The sequence below is a fragment of the Leuciscus leuciscus genome, assembly GCF_965113295.1.
Source record: "Leuciscus leuciscus genome assembly, chromosome: 8".
NCBI classification, from domain to species: Eukaryota; Metazoa; Chordata; class Actinopteri; order Cypriniformes; family Leuciscidae; genus Leuciscus; species Leuciscus leuciscus.
This window is the reverse complement of record NC_138732.1, coordinates 33360648-33369523: the sequence shown is the minus strand read 5'-3', so window position 1 is coordinate 33369523 and position 8876 is coordinate 33360648. Positions and strand designations below refer to the sequence as shown.

Here is an 8876-nt window from a genome sequence, read left to right as displayed (position 1 = left end):
CTTCTGCCAACAGTGTTTGAAATGTTTTAAATTGTCAACATTGAGTCCATAAAACAAATAACAGCTTAACATCCAACAGACTCCTCTCTGAACACCTCCCTCCCTCTCTCTCTCTCAAACACAGTTTACTTACAACATTAAACTTTGTTACATTTCTCCTCTCTCTCACACACACTCACTCTCACACACTCTCTCTCTCTCACACACACACACACACACACATACACGTCTATATTACTAACAGGGGACTATCGCTCTACACTGGCCAAGAGGGGACTAGTGTTTCTGGTCATTTTGAAGAAACAAAAATGACATACAAAATTTTCTTTTAAGCTCTTTTTTCATAATATAACTTCAAATATGCATTTTTTTATTTTTAAAAAAACATGCCAAGTGGGGACCTGAAACTCTGAACGATCTCTATCTATACTAGTGGGGACTTGATAGCCTGCAATGGAGCTGTGTGTGTGTGAACAGTGAAGTGAACTGGCAGTGAAGTCTGCCTTCATTATGTAACTATATATATATATATATATACATATATATATATATATATATATATATATATGTGTGTGTGTATATATATATACTGTATATATAACCCATCAGTTATCAAAAATTTTAAAATATGATTTTTTTTAGGAAAGACCATTTAAATCTACAACGGGGTAAAAAATACAGACGGCCCGACGGCAACAGTTCAAAAGCAGAGGCGAGAATATCCTCTTATCATTCATAATATTATTTTTCTTATTTAACGCTCTCTCTTCATAGATACTTTCTATGCTTGGTTATGCAGTCCCTAACAATTTATTGTTACTACTTTTCTTAATAATTTCGTCTGTACCTCAGTAGCAGTTCCATACCAATAAATAATACAGAATATTATTTGATATTTTTCATTTTCTTTCATTTTCACACTTTCAATGAAAGCACTATAAAACATCAGAAGCGTTATGTTGTGGACATTACAGCAAAGTTATTGCTTTAAGAAATTCATTCTCTGTTGTGGCCTATTAATTAAAACATAATTTCTACTCTAATAAAATCAATAGACATGCCATTTTTTTTCTGTTTCCTTTTTTTTTTCTAGGATGTTGATGTACAGAGAAAGTCAGTGTTTGAATTATTGCTCAATTTAAATGCAACCAAACATATGTCGTTCGTTACCATCCAACAGTGGACCTTTCTTGAAGATCTAATTCAAAACTTTTGAGGTGACTTGCTGCATCTGGTCATTTTGAAGAAACAAAAATGAAATACAAAATTTTATTTTAAGGTCTTTTTTCATAATATAACTTCAAATATGCAAAAAAAATAAAATAAAATAAAATATATATTTATAGGCCTAGGCATCAGAGATCACAATATGCATAGTAAAAAAAAGAAAAGAATGACGAACATCATCAGTTATCAAAAATTGAATTGCTTGAGGAAAGACCATTTAAATCTACAATGGGGTAAAAAATACAGACCGTCCGGCAGCAACAGTTCAAAAGCAGAGGCGAGAATATCCTCTTATCATTCATAATATAATTTTTTTTACTTTCTATGCTTGGTTATGCAGTCCCTAACAATTTACTTGCCATTGTTATGTGTCATTGCACACACACATACATATCTATATTACTAACAGACCAATGTCGCTCTACACTGGCCGAGAGGGGACTCTCGGAACGATCTCTATCTATACAAGAGGGGACTTGGCTGCAATGGAGCTGTGTGTGTGAACAGTGAAGTGAACTGGCAGTGAAGTCTGTCTTCATTATGTAACTATATATATATAGTATATTATATAGTATATTATATATTACGCCTTTTATCATTCATAACATTATTTTTCTTATTTAACGCTTATTTTCTCTCTTCATAGATACTTTCTATGCTTGGTTATGCAGTCCCTTTAGGGTTTATAGGATTAATCAAACAGAAATAGCTCTTTAAGGTAACGATTTCAGGTCACTATAGTGACCTATATTTAGTATAGCGTAAAGCATACTTTATACAGTGAATAATGATTTTATTAATCAAAATGAACTTCGCGTCCCCAGTTGGATGGTAAAGAACGATACGTGTTTGGCTGCTTTGTACATTTCTTGCCATCACAAACACACTGTAAAGATTTTGGAGGTCAATCTCAAAATGTTATGTCGACTTGCTGCACTGAACATTTTTAGTTGGTTCAGTTGAAATATATGAAGTAGGGATGTTCATTTAACATTTTGTTTTCTGACTGAAAGCTGATGGTTGTTAACCAGTCATCATCAGTTAACTGACATGATTTGAAGGTTAGATTAGAATTAAATGGACTTAGAATAGAATAGTCTGTGACCGATTCAAATACCTAAAAAATTTAGATTTACATGTGCAAATAGCAGCATAAACAACAGAACATGAGGATTCACACATCAAGCACCCGCAGTGCTTCTGTGAACACAGTAAACCAGAATAAAAGTGTATATATAACTGTATATATAATAAATAGGCCAACTTAAATGAACAATTAACAAAACTAAAGTGCAATAAATAATACACGCTTTAGGGTCTGTTTACACGACATCATTTTCAACTGAAAACTGAAAACGTTTTGGCCGTTCATTTCAACGAAAATGCCATTTTGGGGGCCTGACAATGCAAGCTTTTGAAAACGAGTTTTTGTGAGCTCATCTAAAGTGAGGACTAGTTATGCCTTGTAAAGCATTTATAAAGGAGATTTAAAGGCTGTTAATATTTCTATGTTCTCTATCACTGTGTGTGTTTGTTCCCTTTTTCTGTTTAGAAGATAACTGAGTCTTTAAATCTCCTTTATAAATTATTTACAAAGCATAACTAGTCCTCACTTTAGATGAGCTCGCAAAATAGTGAACTGACCACTACTAAATGCTTTATAACTCCCTGAATCTACTATATTTACTCACACTTTCTAAGTGATCTTATTAATCACTGTAAACACCTAAATAACTGGTTTGTAAATAATGCTATACTTCATTTAGAAATGATAAATTGATAATTAATATTTAATAAAGTATGAAAATGCAATTATTAAACACATTATAGATATGCTTCTAACTCAATAATACAGCGTTTAAAGGTGTATTTATAAACTGCTTATTAATGTCTGCTTTATGAATAATGATTTATCTGTTTACCAATGCTTAACTAATGATTAATAGGATGCAGTTATTATAAAGGGTTACCATATATATTATATTATATTTCTCATAATATAACTTCAAATATGCATTTTTTTATATATATAAAAAAAAAAAACATGCCAAGAGGGGATCTGCAACTCAATGTCATAATTATAATGTAATTATTATTATATTATTAAGATATTAATAATGTGACTGATAGTATTGGCTGCCTATTAATTAAAACATAATTTCTACTCTTAAAAAAAATCAATAGACATGTCCTTATTTTTCTGTTTCCTTTGTTTCTAGGATGTTGATGTACAGAGATATTCAGTGTTTGAAATATTGCTAAATTTAAATGCAACCAAACATATGTCGTTCGTTACCATCCAACAGTGGACCTTTCTTGATCTAATTCAAAACTTTTGAGTTGACTTGCTGCATCTGGTCATTTTGAAGAAACAAAAATGAAATACACAATTTTCTTTTAAGGTCTTTTTTCATAATATAACTTCAAATATGCAAAAAATAATAATATTTTAAACATGCCAAGATGGAATATCATCTCTGAACGATTTCTACCTATACAAGAGGGGACTCGCAATAGCCTGCAATGGAACTGTGTGTGTGTGTGTGTGTGTGAACAGTTAAGTCTGTCTTTATTTTGTAACTATAGTTACAAAATAAAGACAGACTAAATTGAATTGAATTGCTTGAGGAAAGACCATTTAAATCTACAACGGGGTAAAAAATACAGACGGTCCGGCAGCAACAGTTCAAAAGCAGAGGCGAGAATATCCTCTTATCATTCATAATATAATTTTTTTACTTTCTATGCTTGGTTATGCAGTCCCTTTAGGGTTTATAGGATTAATCAAACAGAAATAGCTCTTTAAGGTAACGATTTCAGGTCACTATAGTGACCTATATTTAGTATAGCGTAAAGCATACTTTATACAGTGAATAATGATTTTATTAATCAAAATGAACTTCGCGTCCCCAGTTGGATGGTAAAGAACGATACGTGTTTGGCTGCTTTGTACATTTCTTGCCATCACAAACACACTGTAAAGATTTTGGAGGTCAATCTCAAAATGTTATGTCGACTTGCTGCACTGAACATTTTTAGTTGGTTCAGTTGAAATATATGAAGTAGGGATGTTCATTTAACATTTTGTTTTCTGACTGAAAGCTGATGGTTGTTAACCAGTCATCATCAGTTAACTGACATGATTTGAAGGTTAGATTAGAATTAAATGGACTTAGAATAGATAGGTGTCTGTGACCAATTCAAAAACCTAAAAAATGTAGATTTACATGTGCAAATAGCAGCATAAACAACAGAACATGAGGATTCACACATCAAGCACCCGCAGTGCTTCTGTGAACACAGTAAACCAGAATAAAAGTGTATATATAACTGTATATATAATAAATAGGCCAACTTAAATGAACAATTAACAAAACTAAAGTGCAATAAAGAATGGACACTTCAGGACATAATTTTCAATTTTCACCTGACAATGCAAGCTTTTGAAAACGAGTTTCAAAGTGCAAGGTTTTGAAAACGATGCCTTTACCATCTGCATGTAAACAACATAAACGTGAATTTGTGAAATTGGTATGTCATTCCAACCCGGTCACACTAAATGTGTCTCTATAGCACACATTGTGTTTATTGTGCAATTTATACGCGAAAAGGAGTTTCTGTGTGCATATGATACGCATGGGTGGGTTTAGGGTAGGTTTAGTAATGGTGTGTAATATGTAATATGTATTATATGTTTGGTTAGGATTAGTGTTGTAGGGTGCATGACATGTGTATTCACCTTATTTTCCACGAGGGTGACGCCATTACGTTCGTTTTGTCATCTTACTTTGGGCTGAGAGGGACCTCAACTTCCGTCTGAAAGGACGCTAGTTTCTAGACGTAATTCTATTGTTCTAACGGTAAAATATGTCAAGTATTATATGGTCAGTTAGGGGCTGCCATAACAATTGGATTAAGAGGATAGAACAATTTAACCAACAGTGTTACGAACACAATGTAAAGCGATCGGAATGTTGTGGTGTACTTTACGATTTACACCCGGATGTGCCGTGTCAGTTTAGCGGAAGTCGGATGACAAATTGCGGAAGCGCAAAGTATTAAAAGTGGGCGGGGCGGAATAAGGTGAATTACACGCAATAAAGTGCTATCATATGAATGTATTAAATGCATGAATAAGCCTTTCTGCATCTGACAGGGATAAATAAGTTTGAATTCTGGCAATATTTTTAAGATGGAAAAATGCAGATTTTGAAACCATTTTGATATGGGCATCAAATGACAAATGCGGATCAAAGATAACACCTAGATTTCGCACTTGTGATGCTGGAGACAATAATTCAGAATCAGAAAACAGACTTAGACAGTTATGTTTGTGCAAATCTGTCAGCATACCAAAAAGTAACAGTTCCATTTTTGATTTGTTAAGCTTAAGATAGTTGTCATGCATCCATACCTTTATTTCTTCCAGACATACGGTAAGAGCTGTAATTGCGAGATTTGGATCAGGGAGTGAGCTAACATAGATCTGCATGTCATCAGCATAACAAGGAAAAACCCCGTACCGTACTTTCTAATAATGTCACCAAGCGGCAACATATAGATGCAGAACAAAGTAGGTCCTAGTACTGACCCCTGCGGGACGCCCTGCTGTACTAATGTTGCCTCCGATTTGTTCTTCCCCAAATAAATATACTGCAAAGAGATGCCAGAGGTGCCTAACAAAACACGCAACCTGTCAAGGAGGATGATATGACATATAGTGTCAAAAGCAGCGCTAATGTCTAGCAGAACCAAAATGCTGCAAGCACCCATATCAGCAGAAACATTGGGCGTTTCTCAATAGCAAGTACGCACAGTTTGGACTTGCCAAGTCCAGCTCAGGAGAATGACTCCCGAGGACGCGAGTCCGGTAATTCTGCTAATGGAACAGCACGTTCTTCAAAGCGTCAGTCAGCTCGCTCTGCTACTCCGGTTATCTCTGTATGTACATTTTAGGCAACAATAAAACAAAATATGTTATAAAACACCACACTGCCTCTTTTCGTTTTCATTTAAAGAAATCTTAAACATTATAGCCACACAAATGGTGATTGCCTGGATCTCACAACCTGGATCAAATTTTCATAAATCTTTATAAATAAACCACAGATTTGAGCTTTAAACAACTACATTCTCGCCTGAAAAACTCTTAAATTTACATTTCGTGACACAGTAACAGTAGTATTATATGTCAACTGTAAATTAAAAGATGGCGCTTCTTATGTTGTCATTCCCCTTGTAGCACGCGCAAGTGACGATTCTCTGTCAACCAATCAACGTCCTGCAGTTAGTCTAGCTCCACCCTTTAGTACCATACCACTGTGCTGGTACCCCAACGGAAGGGTACCCAAAAAGTGTTAAGGTTCGGCTTTTTGGTACCATTCACAACTTTTGACAGTGGAAACGGAAATAAATGCATACCGTACCGTACCGTACCGCTCAGTGAAAACAAGCCATTAGAGATTAGAGTCGAATCTTCCCTAACAATTTTTAAGTCTCTTTTAAAAAGGTATTTGTTTTCTCTGGCGTATTGATTTTTTTTTTTTTAAATGTATATATTATATTATATTTTTGTGTATTAGAGTGTGTATATTTAGGATACGTATTTAGTTGTCTTGTACAGCACTTTGGCCAGTCTTGTGGCTGTTTTAAATGTACTTTATAAATTAATTAAACTTGAAACCACTGATTGTAATAATACATCAAAATTCTTACTGTCAGTTAACCGGTTAGTCATAGTATTCTCAATGTATTTTAACACTGGCACTTTAGTTGAACCATCTGAATATTTTAAATGCAACAATCAACATAAAATTGAGTTTTGACCTTTGTGTATTTTTTTTACAGTGTATTTTTTAGGGCAATAAACCCAGACAGCAACATAGTGTTGGCCCAGATCCGGCCCACATCCGGGCTGTGTGGATTCCAGATGTGGGCCAGATCCAGGCCGATACTATGTAGCTGTCTGAGACTGGTGTTTTAGTGTTATTATGAACATCGCCATCACATTCAGAGATACTGCTAAATGTAAAAGCAATCAAACGTGTCATTCTTTATTATCAAACAGTGGACAAAATAAGTAAATTTGTGTAATGAAATGAATATAACATGTGCATGCATACTGCTGCTGCTTATCTTTAGCATGTACACTAACTTGTGTGGAAATGGGCATGGAATGGTGAAAAAATGCTGACCTAAAAATTGTTACACTTAATTTAAGTGATATTACTTAACATTAATGAACCAACATACAATAAAACTACCAAAACACATCATTCATGTCTCAAATTAAGGCATTCTTTCAGAACTCTAGTGAAGGTTTCAGCCAACAAACATAAATTAAATATACAAAACAAAAAACACACAAACAACAGGCAGCAATATGCACTATTTTCTGCTGTTCAGAATTCAATGCAGTTTATGTTACATGGTTCATGTTTACATTAATGTACAAACCTTTTGTATAGATGGTGATGAAAATGAAAGACTAAGACTTGTGTATGTGTTTAGCTACATCTTATTTTTTCTGATTTAAAAAAAATAATATTTCAGAATAATATATATCAATGTGGTATACGGTAGAAATATTACACATTTCAGTCTAGCTTAGGTTTTTAAATTAAATAACACAGTCTTGGAAATAATATGTAAGCATGTGCAAATAAGCCTGTATAGTAAATCAAGTTCTGTTGGTCTTTGTGTTTAAGTGAGAAATTAATTCATTTAAATTGAAAGATCTCAATGTTTATAAGATCTTTCAATTATGTTTAACAGTTTTGAGTGTATAAAAGAGTGTATAAAAATGGGCTCTGAGTTTTGGCAGTGGTTGTGTCTAAGTGAAATATGTAGTTTGGAAGATGTAGTCACTGAATGCATTAATACAACATTGAATGACACAGACATTTGCAACACTTCTACAGTAATACCGTAGTAAAATATATTCAGAATCTAAAAAATTAAATACTATCAAAACAATTAGATGTAGCTGAACACATACAGGTATTAATCTTTCAGTTTCATCACCATCTATAAAAAGGGGAAACTTGGGGGAAAATGTGTACTGTACTGTAAACAATGACCATGTAACATATAATGTTGTGAATTCTGAACAACAGAAAACAGCAGAAATATTTTATAATGCTTCCTGTTATTTGTGTTTTTTTATTTAACGTGTGTTTTTTGGGGGTAAAACCTTTTCTAGTGTTCTGGAAGAATGAGTTGATCTGACACATGAATGAAGTTTCAGTGCATTTTGAATGTGAAATGAACTGCTGTCAAGCTGTAAGTTGGTTTGGAGAAGATATCATGGTCTTTTAACCTGACATCATTTAAGACATCATTTAAGACTGTGGTATAAATGATTGAATGATTTAACCATAACTCATTACTATCCTTGATTTCTAAAATAGGTATTTTTCATGTGTATGTAGACTAGGGTGTGTGATATTGAGTTGTTGCACTTCCCCCCCACACACAATTTACATATCAATGCAGGAAGGCCTTAAAGGCCAGTGTTTTTCTTAGGTGAGAGCCAACAACCCCCAGAGTCCTGTTACCAATATCTGTGCAACTTCTCAAATACACTAGAATAAACTAGAGAAAACGCTGGGATTTACCCTGCCAAATTAAATTAAATTACAGGTTTTTAC

General features: G+C 33.8%; 1 protein-coding gene across 1 annotated transcript in view; it reads right to left on the bottom strand.

Moving 5' to 3' along the window:
* Positions 1-3964: 3964 nt before the first annotated feature.
* The window catches only part of LOC309505084 (uncharacterized protein), a 230053-nt gene continuing 225141 nt past the window's right edge, over positions 3965-8876 (bottom strand). Inside the window, exon 4 of the transcript XR_014208254.1 lies at positions 3965-4027. The gene's annotated coding sequence lies outside the window, so the exon portion shown is untranslated. The remainder of the gene's footprint in view (positions 4028-8876) is intronic.